The following is a 12,247-nucleotide window of genomic DNA, read 5'->3' as shown; positions in this document are numbered from 1 at the left end:
CATTTTCCCACAATCCCGTGCTCCCAGAGGAAGCCGTGACTAGTGAATCTGCCACATTTTTTCTTCTCTGACAAAGTTTCAATTTATGAAAACAGTAAGTGTAAATAGCTAAATTAACTAATTGCAAACACATAAAGTCTATTGTTAAAAGGAAGCGAAGAAAATTTTTCAGATCACATATAAAAAGTGACCATATATGTTCCTGCACTTCAAAATGAATGAAAACTGTCGCAGATGTTGAATTTAATTTTAATACTGATATGAAGTCAAAACATTGTTTAGGAGCGTAAGAATGCATTTCCATTTTTAAAGGCTTTACTCTGTTTACATAAGTTAAATAGACTGGCAAGTCAAAATAACACAATGGCGAAGGGGGTCGATCACATCTGAGACAACAAACCACTGTCAGACAGCAGTTGAGAGGGGATGGGTGGCAACAAACAACAAAAAAGAAAGACAAAAAAATAACACTTAAAATGTACTACGGTATAAGACATGTCTTAAGCACGGTTGAAAAAAGTCAAACACATTTATTAAACTTTTCGCAATACCAAAACACACAGATTACACAAAATGGATGATGAATTAAGCCCTCCAAGTCCATTAGTTTAGCCCTCCAAAGTTTTCTTGATATCTCTTACATGTTATTTATATGGCAGACTGTAAAACCGAAAATTGAAATAAAATTGGAAAATAGCTTGAGGGAAGAAACATAAAATATGCTTTATATTTTATGTTTCTTCCCTCAAGCTAGCTAAAACACCACTTGACAAATGTGACAGAGTGTGTGTCCCAAAAATATGACACATGATGCCCAAAAAAATGCTGTCTAAGTAGTCAACTCACAAGTTGAGATAGTCTTAGACCAGGGACTAATTTTAGTCTGAGGGCTTTCAAACGTCCAGATTAATTATTAACAGGGGCTGGACCATGGACTTTCTCCCTAATCCTTTATTTATGTACACAAAACTGGCGTTTTTTTTTTCAGGAAAGCAAACGGGAGCGGGGTGTTAACCGGACCAAATAATCGCCTAAACATCCACAAGTCACTGAGGTCAAGTTAATAAGCAGAAATCAATGACACTGATTCAGTCGTGCCAGAAACATGAATCACAACGTTTACTATTGAAGTAAATATGAACTTACTGTTACAACGAGATCGGGGTAAACTAGTTGGCACAGATCGAAGCAAAAAGTGTTTTCTGAACCTCCACAAGTGATGGAAATCTCTGCGGGTGTTTGTAAAATCTACAAAAAAGGAAAACATTCATCGTTTTATTTAACTACCTCTTTTGGCACACCTCAGTTTTCATCGTGAAAGGCTGCCACTTTAAGAACTGGGAATAAAACTATAGCCACTATTCTCTCAGTAGCCTATTTATCTATTAATCCATAATATACACACCAAAGTTTAGTATAACTAGTAGCTAAAAAAATAAGTGTATAGCCTACTTCAAAGCAATTTTACAGAAAATCTAAATAGCGTTTATAACTTCACATCGCTTGTAACAACTTAGTAGCTATAAAGCACAAACGTACCTCAGTGTTTTAAATGTGTCTGATGCAGAGTAATCGGCTCGAGCGCACGCTCTGATTTATTTCCAGCTGACCACTTTTTTTCTTCTTGTCGGAGCGCGAGAGCGCGACAATTCTGCGTATCTAACAACGATGTGAAGTATGCGCGGAATGAGGGCAAGAATGAAATGAACGCGAAGAACTGAGTTTGCGTTGGGGGCGGGGACAGAGTGACGTCGCTCGCAGAACTCCTAGGAGGTGGGAGGGGCCGAGAGTGTGTGACTGAAGGGGTGAGGGTTTGTGAATCATCAGTAACTCGAATCTTTTGAATCCCTTCACTGAAGACTGGAGAGATTCGTTTTTTCATTGAGTACAGTTGGCCCTCTGGGGTCGGTTGCATAAACAACTAAGACTAGTCTTACAAGTTTGGCCGATTTGTCTAATTTGAAACTGAAAGGTAAGATTGATTACCCCTAACTAACTGCTCGTTGGTCATAGTTCTTAAAGGGTTAGTTCACACAAAAATGAAAAAAAATGTCATTAATTACTCACCCTCATGTCGTTCCACACCCGTAAGACCATCTTTGGAACACAAATTAAGATATTGTTGATGAAATCCAATGGCTCAGTGAGCAATGTTACTGCACCTTTCAAGATCAATTAAAGTACTAAAAACATATTTGAAACAGTTTATGTGAGTTTCTATCTAAATATTATAAAACGACAAGAAAACTTAAATAACGACTTTTAAACAATATCTATATGGGCCGAATTCAAAACATTGCATCAGAACTTTACGAAACGAATCAGTGGTTCAGAGCGCCAATGTCACGTGATTTCAGCAGTTTAGCCGTTTGATAGGAGATCCGAATCACTGATTCAAAACAAAAGATTCATAAAGCTCAGAAGAAGCTGCAGTGTTTTGAAATCGGCCCATATAGATATTGTTGAAAATTTTTTTTATTTTTTTTTTGGTGCACAAAAAGTATTCTTATCGCTTTATAATATTAAGATTGTACCAGTGAACTCACATGAACTGTTTCAAATATGTTTTTAGTACTTTTATGGATCTTGAGAGTAACATTGCTGGCAATGGAGGCCTCACTGAGCCATCGGATTTCATCAAAAATATCTTAATTTGTGTTCCGAAGATGAATGAAGGTCTTACTGGTGTGGAACGGCATGAGGGTGAGTAGCCTAATTCATGACTTTTTTGGGTGAACTAACCCTTTAAGACACAAAGGGGGTTAGATCTGCTTGGTTACAAACATTCTTCCAAATATATTCATTTTTGTATACAGCAAAACAAAGAAATATCCACACGAGTCCTGAAAAGTGAAGCCAGAGCGTCTCGATCGCCCCCAGGTGGCTGGATGCAGTATAGGTCATAAACCCCGCCCTCTCCATGAAATGTTAATGAACGTGAGACAAACTAAACAGGCAAATTACACATCAAATATTTTTTTCTTCCAACGATGGTTTCTGTCATTTTAGTCAGTTTTTATCCCGCTGATGTTAGTTAAAGCGATTTTTTCTTTAAATAAGTTTGTTTTAAGTTAGTTATTTGATGGTATAAAAATGCGGGTTTTGACTTCAGCTGAGATAACAGCTTCTCTGAGCGAAGTCGTCACTTAAGCACAAAATAACTTTTTTCTGGATATTCGGGAGGAGATCAGAGCTTTAACTTTATTTCTACATTTCCAGAACTGTTTATTTCACACCGACATAATGTTGTTCTGCAGTATTAACCGATTTTGCGGGAGTGTGGGCGGGACCTTGATATTGCGGCTCCACTTCGCGCTCACTACTGCGCAGACTCGGGCTCCAAGTTCACTGCGTCGAGACCGAGTGTGTCTCATACGTTCTGAAAAGTGAAGCCACGGGCTCTTTGATCGCCCCCTGGAGGCTGGATGCAGTACAGGTCATAAACCCCGCCCTCTCAATGCAGTCGAATGAGACTTCAGTGAAAACTTAAAAATAAAGTCTGCTTCAAATAAAACTTTCTGAAAGATGGTTTTGGTCATTTAAGGTAGTTGTTATCACACTGATATATATTCAATTGTTCGTTTTTGTGATGATTTAGATTTTAGCTAGCAATTTGATTCTATAAAAACGGGGCGTGTCGTCATGATTCGAAGTTGATTGACAGGTTGTCTGAGGACTGTCGGAGCTTCGAGGGGAGATTGAAGATGTATTAACTAACTGTTAATTTTCGATTTCTTTGTCATTAACACCAACAAAATGAGTTGTTCAGCAGTAAACTGTACTAACCGACCTACAGGATCTGACGGATCACTGAACTTTTTTTCTGTAACATCAAATGTGGGCGTTATAAGCTAATTAATAAATGTTATTAGTTAAGATAACACACCTAATGTTAGCCATGTCGGGAAAAAGCCGGTGATCGTTATCTGGCAGTTACTTATTATTTTTATGGGTATAAAATAATAATTAGCAGGACAAAACTAATGATAGCTTACTCTAATTACAGCAATCGATCTCCTGTAACGTTAGTTGAACTTGATTTAAAATGGCAGGACCGTTTCTGACGATTTAGAGTTGTTTCTAGTGGCATATTATATTGATTTTATCTACTGAATTTGCTGTTTCAAAAATATTATTGCTCTAGAAACAGAATAGCCTATTATTTTATAGGTAGACTTTTAAATTGTGTATAATTTTTATAGTCTATTTAAAATACATGAATGATGACGCAGTCGTCTGGGCGGAAGTTTGATATCGCGACTCCGCCTCCGGCTCAACGGACGATTCCTTCTGCGCATGCCCAGGCTCCAAACTTTTTTTTTTTTGACGTATTGCGTAACGTGTCAGCGCCCATTCATCAGCCCATTTTGGCTTCAGTTCAATACAATGGAAGGAAGCGACGTCGCGTCGTCCATCTTTTTTTACAGTCTATGGTCGAGACTCAAGATGTTAGCGCCATATTGACACACTGGAGGCTTCAGTTACAACAATAGAAGAGAGTGAAGGTGCGTTGTCCATCTTTTTTACAGTATATTTTTTGGAACAACTTGAAGGTGAGTAAACTATGACAATATTTTCATTTTTTATGTGAAGTATCCCTTTAACTATGCAACTGGCCTCTGAACTTAGATCTTTACACTATGGCGACACATCAGTGAATTATTTATTCAGTCAATTCGGTATCAAGGAATTTGCAGTCACATTTTCTTCCCTATTGTGACACATACTGTATATCCGAGTGAAACAGCTTCTCGAATAAGAAAAATAATGTTGTGTTGGAGTTCATTTTGTCAATTGGGAATTGATTGGATCGTTGGATGGCTGTGGTTTGCTATTGCTGTGATGTCATGTGAGTGACAGGATGTTGTCCCACCCTCGTGCCAGTAAACACATCATCAGAGAAAAGATGTCATTGCAAGTGGGAGGGAAGTTAATCTGATTAAAGATTACAAGTGCACATGAATTATATAATTTTTTGCAGCCATAAACAAGTTATATTCAATAATAACAAAAAAAGAACTGTCCATTTTGATTTCATGGTGGCTTTAAACAGTAGCCTACTTTCCTCATCCTACATTTTCCCTACATTTTGTCAGCTGCTGGGCATAACAGTTAAAGAGCTATATATTTATATAGATAAATAATAGTCTAGATAAATTAAGGGCTTCCTTTTTACATTTTAGATGTGAGGGTCATTATTACACGTTTATTTATGTATTTTTTTGCAAACAAAAATCGCTACATTCCCGCCTACAGTGGGCGATGACATATTAAACAATTACATACAGCCCTCATGTCGTCAAGTCCAAAAGTAAGTCTTTATGTGTAAGAGTTTATGTGTATGTATGTCATATGTATTTACATTACATTGTGTAAAAATGAACGAGGAAACATTGAAATAAACATTAAATTTACCACTGCATCCACAGAAGGGTTATTAACATTGACAATAGAATACAGTCATTACATGTACCATTGCCATCTTGTGGTAAAAACAGACAAAAGCTATAGACAAGGAAATACTTTGACTGTTTCTACACAACATGGTAAAGAGCAATAAAGTCAACTTTCAATTACAGTCACAGATGTTGGCCTATGCATGTTTATTTTTCCATTAAGAAGGGTAAAAAAGACAAAATGACTACAGGGCCTATCTGTCTATCTATCTATCTACATACATAAACACACACGGTCATACATACATAAATAAAAAATTTTTATAATCGACAAAAGTAAAAAAGTGCTTGTTACCAATTATAACTTTGCCATGTTAACAAATTTAGTGATTTTAATAAATAAACTGGTAATTTAACATAAATCAAGCGTAGCGTTAGTTCTGACAGGTCACATCAGTCAAGCTCGCATCAGCTGACTCTCAGCTGATCCACGTCTACCAATAAGAATGCAACGCCTATCACAGCATCCCTATATAAGGTCCATTAAGTATTATTAGCAGCTTTATCACGTTGCTTTATCAGGAGCTAATTTCCCTCCTACATCCCCAGCTCCTCCTCTCGTCCACAGTCAGGACTTCTGATATTCCTTTATCCTGATTTGTTGTTACATTAAATTATTGTCATTAAGAGCATTAATGATATCTGCAATACATTTATGTTGGTTCTGTTCTGTTAACTCTAAGGGGGGTTATCGCTGGAGTTCTTGCCCAGAACAGAACCATACCGTATGCTACTTGTCAATCATCTTTGATGATAGTGGTTCTAACAGAAATGTGCATAATACTAATAGAAAAAGGAGAGAGGCTTGATTTTAAAGGTTAGGAAGAAAATGCTGCTCTCATCAGAAACAGCACTTGTTAAAGATTTAAAGATTTTTATGGATACCTTTTATGTAGTGTGTAACATAGCTCTAAGTGAATGAAAACATCCTGCAAAGTTTTAAATCTGAAAGTGCACCGTATATAAAGTTATTGTCTCTCGAAATTAAGAGTTGACTCTGAGTCAAATAAACGAGTCGTTTGTAAAATTAATCCAAAGCTGTTTCGTTGTGATGTCACAACATACATTAGCATATTTCCTGCCAATTATGACGTTTGCAGATGCCAGGGAAAATTCATTTTTTCAACAATACCACAGCAGTACAATCTTTTTTTGTGTTCCCGTCATTTTACTGATGACTGCTTCTCAAACCTCAGGGAGTTTAACGTAGGATTCACAAAAGGCTTGGTCTTAAAATATGGATCATTGCCCAGTTTATTTGGACTAGCTTGCTCCTCTGAATCTCAAGCTGTAAGTATGATTAATAATTGATGTTTATATTTTCTAGCAATCGTTCAAAATTCGTAATACATTATCAGCTCACGTTTGCGCTCGGCTTTGCCTCCATAACTCTAAAACAAACTGTACAGTAAAGTGGAGCTCTATCTGTATTGTAATAGGATGTTAAAGGTGCTAAAGAGGATCTTTTCGTCAACTGAGAAACCAAAGACTCTTAGTGAGTTTTTGAAATGAGCGCATGCGTAAGAACAACCCCCTCCACAGCTCATTTCAAGGGAACGCCTCCCAAAACTCGTAAATATAGTATTGGAACACAAGTGTTTACCACCAGCATTCACTGTGTCGTGTTAGTGGATTCATTATGTCGGACTCAACGCAGGTGACTCATAATCTGCAGTTTTTATTCCTGTCTCCTGTCAAAAACATCGCATGCGGCGCCTGTGGAGTGTGGAAAGTTACTGGAGCGCGCAGCCGCGCACATCTCTCACAAGGAACGTCATGGCAGTGATTGACAAGCCAGAGGGCCAATCGTTTACGCGATGATCGCGTAAACGATTGGCTGATGTTTTTAAGGCCCTACATCGTGCACAGATGATGTATATTAATATTATTCCTTTCAGTGCACCTAATAAATAGTCTTTTATCAGTTAGTAAAGACAGTTTCAAGTAATATTGCAAAAATGTATAAAACAAAACATCCTCTTTAGCACCTTTAAGACGCACTATTTGAAGTATTCTCTCTGTAAACGGTAAACACCTATTGTAATGTCAAACAATGAAATAGCCATTTTTTATTTTGTTAATAGTTTTGACGAAAAAGTCTGTGAACGCATCTGGCCTAAATGTTTATCTTATGTTTAGAGAATGTCAGCTTCGCTTAGCATTCTGTGCACCTACATAAAGTGTAACAGTGACGCTGCTATCACGTCTTATAAATAATGTAAACTAAGGTGACACTTACCATAGAGAAACTATGTCGTGATCGTGAATCAGTTTCTGGTTGATCGACTACTTCAGACTTTTCATCATCGGACTCGGGCTCGAATTGATACGATAAAATCGATGCTATCTTTTCTGTCCATACATTGTTTACAATGTCTTGCGAATTGATAGCTGTCATTCAGTTTTGGCAATAGAGTACCTCAGGGATGGCGCATTTTTGTAGGCAAAACCCGGAAGCGAGTTAGCATTTTAGGACTTCCGGTCCCATCACTCCGAAGTCTATGGGTTTTTTGAATGAGTTTTTGCTAAATCGCCTGAAATAAGGTCTGTGGTTAACAAAGCCTCTAAATATTTTCGCGTTTTGATCTATGACATAAAACACACCAGTTATAACCCGCTTGTGATTTTTTTTAAACCTTTATTGTGTCTTAAAAACGGCGGTTGCTAACAAAGTGCTAAAACGTACTACTTCCTTTGGCGGGGACTTTAGACGTCATCATGACAAACAGGACATTTGGGCAGCATTTCTCATGAAAAAGTGGATAAGTATTCATACACAGCACAGATCATAATCAGCGAGCATGTTTTTAAATAAAGTTGTTTTCTAAATTAAGTTTGAGGACGCTTGGTGGTGGTGACGTTGATCCGCGACCATGGTGTGCTGTAGTCCGTTTATAGCCTACTGTTAGCCTTTTATATCTGACGACTTTATTAAGGCTTCAGAATGTATAAATGTTGTGTTAACTTGTAAAGATTATCTTGATAGACAAAATGTGTAAGTGTCATAACCCTTTGTTAAACACAGAGTTTATTTTCTGTGATTTTCCAAAAGTCTATGGAAAAATTAATAGGCTTTCGATCGAGGGAACCCGTGCGCCGCTAACTTCCGGGTTGGCCTACAAAAACACGTCATCCCTGGGGTACCAAAGACTATCCGCTTGTTAAGTCGTGACGTAAGGAACGCCGTTTCCGGGTCCAAGCCTCGACTCATTTCACTTGAGAATGCCATCGACAGCCGTTTATGAGCGCTATTTAGTCATATTAAACATAAATCATTAAAATTTTTTTTAACATTTTAAATACTTACAGTCTATACAACAGTCTCCATGCTCACAGCGTCATTAATATTTTAACGATTTATAAAAGATGAATCATTGTCTGGCCATCTGGAATTTTGATATGGAGATAAAGGTTATGATTATAATTTTTTGTAGTATTACACCACATCGTGTGTGTATATTAGCAGCATTTGTTGTTTTCTTGTGGTATGAGATAGAGCGTTAGGACCCGGAAGCGCTGCCGTGTGACGTCAGACTTAACAACCTACGTGTCACACGTATAGTTTTGAATGGGAGAAAGTGTAACGCGCAATATGGCGGAATAAGTCCCGCCTTCTAAATAAGAGCCAATCGCCGACTGTTAGTCATCGAGTCACTTCAGTGGCCGTTAGAATCACCAGTTTCTTTAGAAAGAGACGCGCATTTAGGTCTGCGCATGTGCATTAGCTTGATCCAGCCTGAAAAATAAATTTTTTTTGTCATGATTCGAGCGTTTAGAAACTAAATTTATGAACCGGTTGTTTTTAGATTTCATTGGTGATTTCAAATATGAAATTTAATCGTAAGGTTGGCGAACAGTTTTGGAGAATTTGATGGGTTTTTTTTGTTTTTTTTTTGTTTCCCCATTCAAAGAGATTGCATGATGCCCAGGATGCCCGAGAGGCGTTTCAAAGATGGCCGCCGAGTGAAATGACTTGTTTTAAAGGGACTTTGGGGGTACTCTATGGGCGCGGTGCATGCAGTAGACCAATCACAAAGGATTAGGCCATCTGACCAATCAGAGCAGCATAGGCTCACGGAAAGGAGGAGTTTAGAGAGACTGATTCTTTGAACTGCTTCTAACAAATCGTTTACAAAACATTGAGAACTGAGGTGAAATAAAATGTATATTATGAGAAAACGAAAGTGTTTTTTTGACCTTGCATGCATGTAAACCTGTTGTAGGAGACTGCCAAAACAATATTAGGAGGAACCTTAAAAAAGCTATAATAGGGGCACTTTAAACATACATAGAGCAAACACACTTCACAGAAACAGCGAACAAAAAGGGTAAACATATAAAATCCTTGAAAATCAATATGTGCTTTTACAGGAGGAGCGAACAGGAGCAAAATGAAGGGGTGTAATTAAATGGTCATATAATTGGATCTGGAGAACAAGCAATGAAGCAGCTTGTTAAGTTGTTACTGTTACCCCGTGAGAGCAAGCCAGCGTGCCCAGGCCTGCCATTAGCAGAATGTTGTTCCCACATTCTATAGGGACGCAGTGAATGACATGAAAAGGAAACGGTGAGGAAGATGTTGCGCGCCTCTCTTTCCGAGAATCATAATCACAGAGGAAGGAGCACATAATAAATATATCATTAATTGTTCTTAGATACAACATTCAGATGTGATGTATGAATGTCTGTATGAATCAACTAACGACTATAAATGCTCTTTAGCAGATTGGAGGTCATGGCTTTCCTGTAAATGTTTTATAAATGGAGCCCTCAGAGGCATGTTTGATGTTCAGGATGAATGCCCTTCTACCTTTGATGTTCTGTTGAATTTCAGGCCAGTGTAACTTTGAAAGTCCATACAAGGGTCCGAACCATCAGAACAAAAAAAAAAGAAAAAAAAGAAAGATGGAGAGAGAGGCATTTAAGAGAGCGAGAGAGAGAACAAATGTTACAAAGATCAAAATAATTGAAACCTAATGGAGGCAGCACTGCAATTCAGGACATTATGCACAGGTCAGTCAATTACCCAGGTGTCCTTTTTGTAATTTCCCCCTTAGACTACACTAATCACATGCTTTTGTAAGTCAAAATATGTGAAAATTGCATAATCTGTTATATAATATGTTTTATTTGTAATGTTCTTTTCGTACATTTAAAACAAACAGAGCTACGTATAGTGGATCATATTATTATATATGTTGTATCTTCATTATGGAAGACAATTTTAAAACAAAGGAAATGTATTGTAACAAGTTTCCCTTTGTGCTACAGACATGACATTATGACCACTGACACAATTATCTCTTCATCACGGCACCCGTTTTGAACGTTTTGTCCTCAAAGTTGATGTGTTAGAAGCAGGAAAACTGGGCAAGCGTATAAGGATTTGAGCGAGTTTCACAAGGGCCAAATTGTGATGCTATAGACGACTGGGTCAGAGCATCTCCAAAACTGCAGCTCTTGTGGGGTGTTCCTGGTCTGCAGTGGTCAGTATCTATCAAAAGTGGTCCAAGGAAGGAACAGTGGTGGCCAAGGCTCATTGATGCATGTGGGGAGCGAAGGCTGGCTCCAACAGACGAGCTACTGTAGCTCAAATTGCTCAAGAAGTTAATGATAAAAAGGTGTCAGGATACACAGTGCATCACAGTTTGTTTCATATGGGGCTGCATGGACGCAGATCAGTCAGGGTGCCCATGCTGACCCCTGTCCACTGCCGAAAGCGCCAACATGTGAGCATCAGAACTGGACCATGGAGCAATGGAAGGAGGTGTTTTGGCAGCAAAAGGGGGATACAACATGATATAAGGAAGGTGGTCATAATGTTTTGCCTGATTGGTGTAAATTATACCTCATACCACAAGGTTTGTTTAAGAGAAGTGTAATATTAAGGCTGCAGATGCTTAGCAGATTTCATGTTAAAATCCAGTCATTTCAATAGGAATTTCCAATGCAAATTTCACATCAGGTTTTCCACGCAAATTCACCACATTGACCAACACTACACTAACAACAGTTGACAATGGACTTTTCTAAGTGATCACACATTTGACTGGGGGACCATATATAACTTTCAGAGGGCCAGAATATCATACTTGGCTGGGTTCTCTTGATTTTGTCCATTAGAAGACCACTAGCAACAGCACAGAAACACCCTACACTGTAAAAAAAAAATCCCAGTAAAATTTACGGTAAAAAAACGGCAGCTGTGGTTGCCAGAACTTTACCGTAAAAAAAATCTGTTAAATTTACAGTAAAATAACGTATTTCATTAACTGATATAATGTTAATTTACCAACCTAATGATATCTGTTTTATACCTTTATAATACACTGACAGTCACCAAACACAGTGGTGATAAGAGTCACATGATGAATCAAAGTTCATCACAAGCAGCTTTTCCACAAGCTGAGAAGGACAACACTAACATATAGAAGGTTCACACAGTGTCATTCACACACACACTAAACACCATCATGGTAACATGCATGAAATTTTAAAAATGCAATAAACATTAATTTAACAACATTAGATGTAACATAAAACCCTAATGTACATAACTGATTAGAACAAAATGAGAAAAACTAAGAAGAAACAGAGTTTATAAATGTGAAGTGTCACGCAGGGAATTGTGGGAATGTCAATTTACGTTTTTTCCCTGTAAATTTTACAATGAATTGTTATTTTTCACTTCCAAAAACTGTGAATTTAATGGTATTTTACCGTAAAATTATATTAAATGTACCGTTAGATCTATTACAGTTATTCACCGTATATAGTACGGAAACTTTCTG

General features: G+C 37.7%; 1 protein-coding gene across 2 annotated transcripts in view; it reads right to left on the bottom strand.

Annotated features, from left to right (window-relative positions):
• Positions 1-1,677, bottom strand: part of tead1a (TEA domain family member 1a) — a 53,651-nt gene extending 51,974 nt beyond the window's left edge. Inside the window, exons 1-2 of one of the 2 annotated variants that reach the window (XM_067379472.1) lie at positions 1,540-1,676; positions 1,147-1,248 (exon numbers count right to left, since the gene is read on the bottom strand). The gene's annotated coding sequence lies outside the window, so the exon portion shown is untranslated. Of the gene's footprint in view, positions 1-1,146; positions 1,249-1,539 lie in introns of both variants that reach the window. The other variant, XM_067379473.1, reaches the window with a different exon arrangement.
• Positions 1,678-12,247: the final 10,570 nt, after the last annotated feature.

This window comes from Chanodichthys erythropterus, chromosome 24 (assembly GCF_024489055.1).
Source record: "Chanodichthys erythropterus isolate Z2021 chromosome 24, ASM2448905v1, whole genome shotgun sequence".
In the NCBI taxonomy this organism is placed as follows: Eukaryota; Metazoa; Chordata; class Actinopteri; order Cypriniformes; family Xenocyprididae; genus Chanodichthys; species Chanodichthys erythropterus.
The sequence above is the reverse complement of the archived record's forward strand: the minus strand, read 5'-3'. Positions and strand labels throughout refer to the sequence as shown.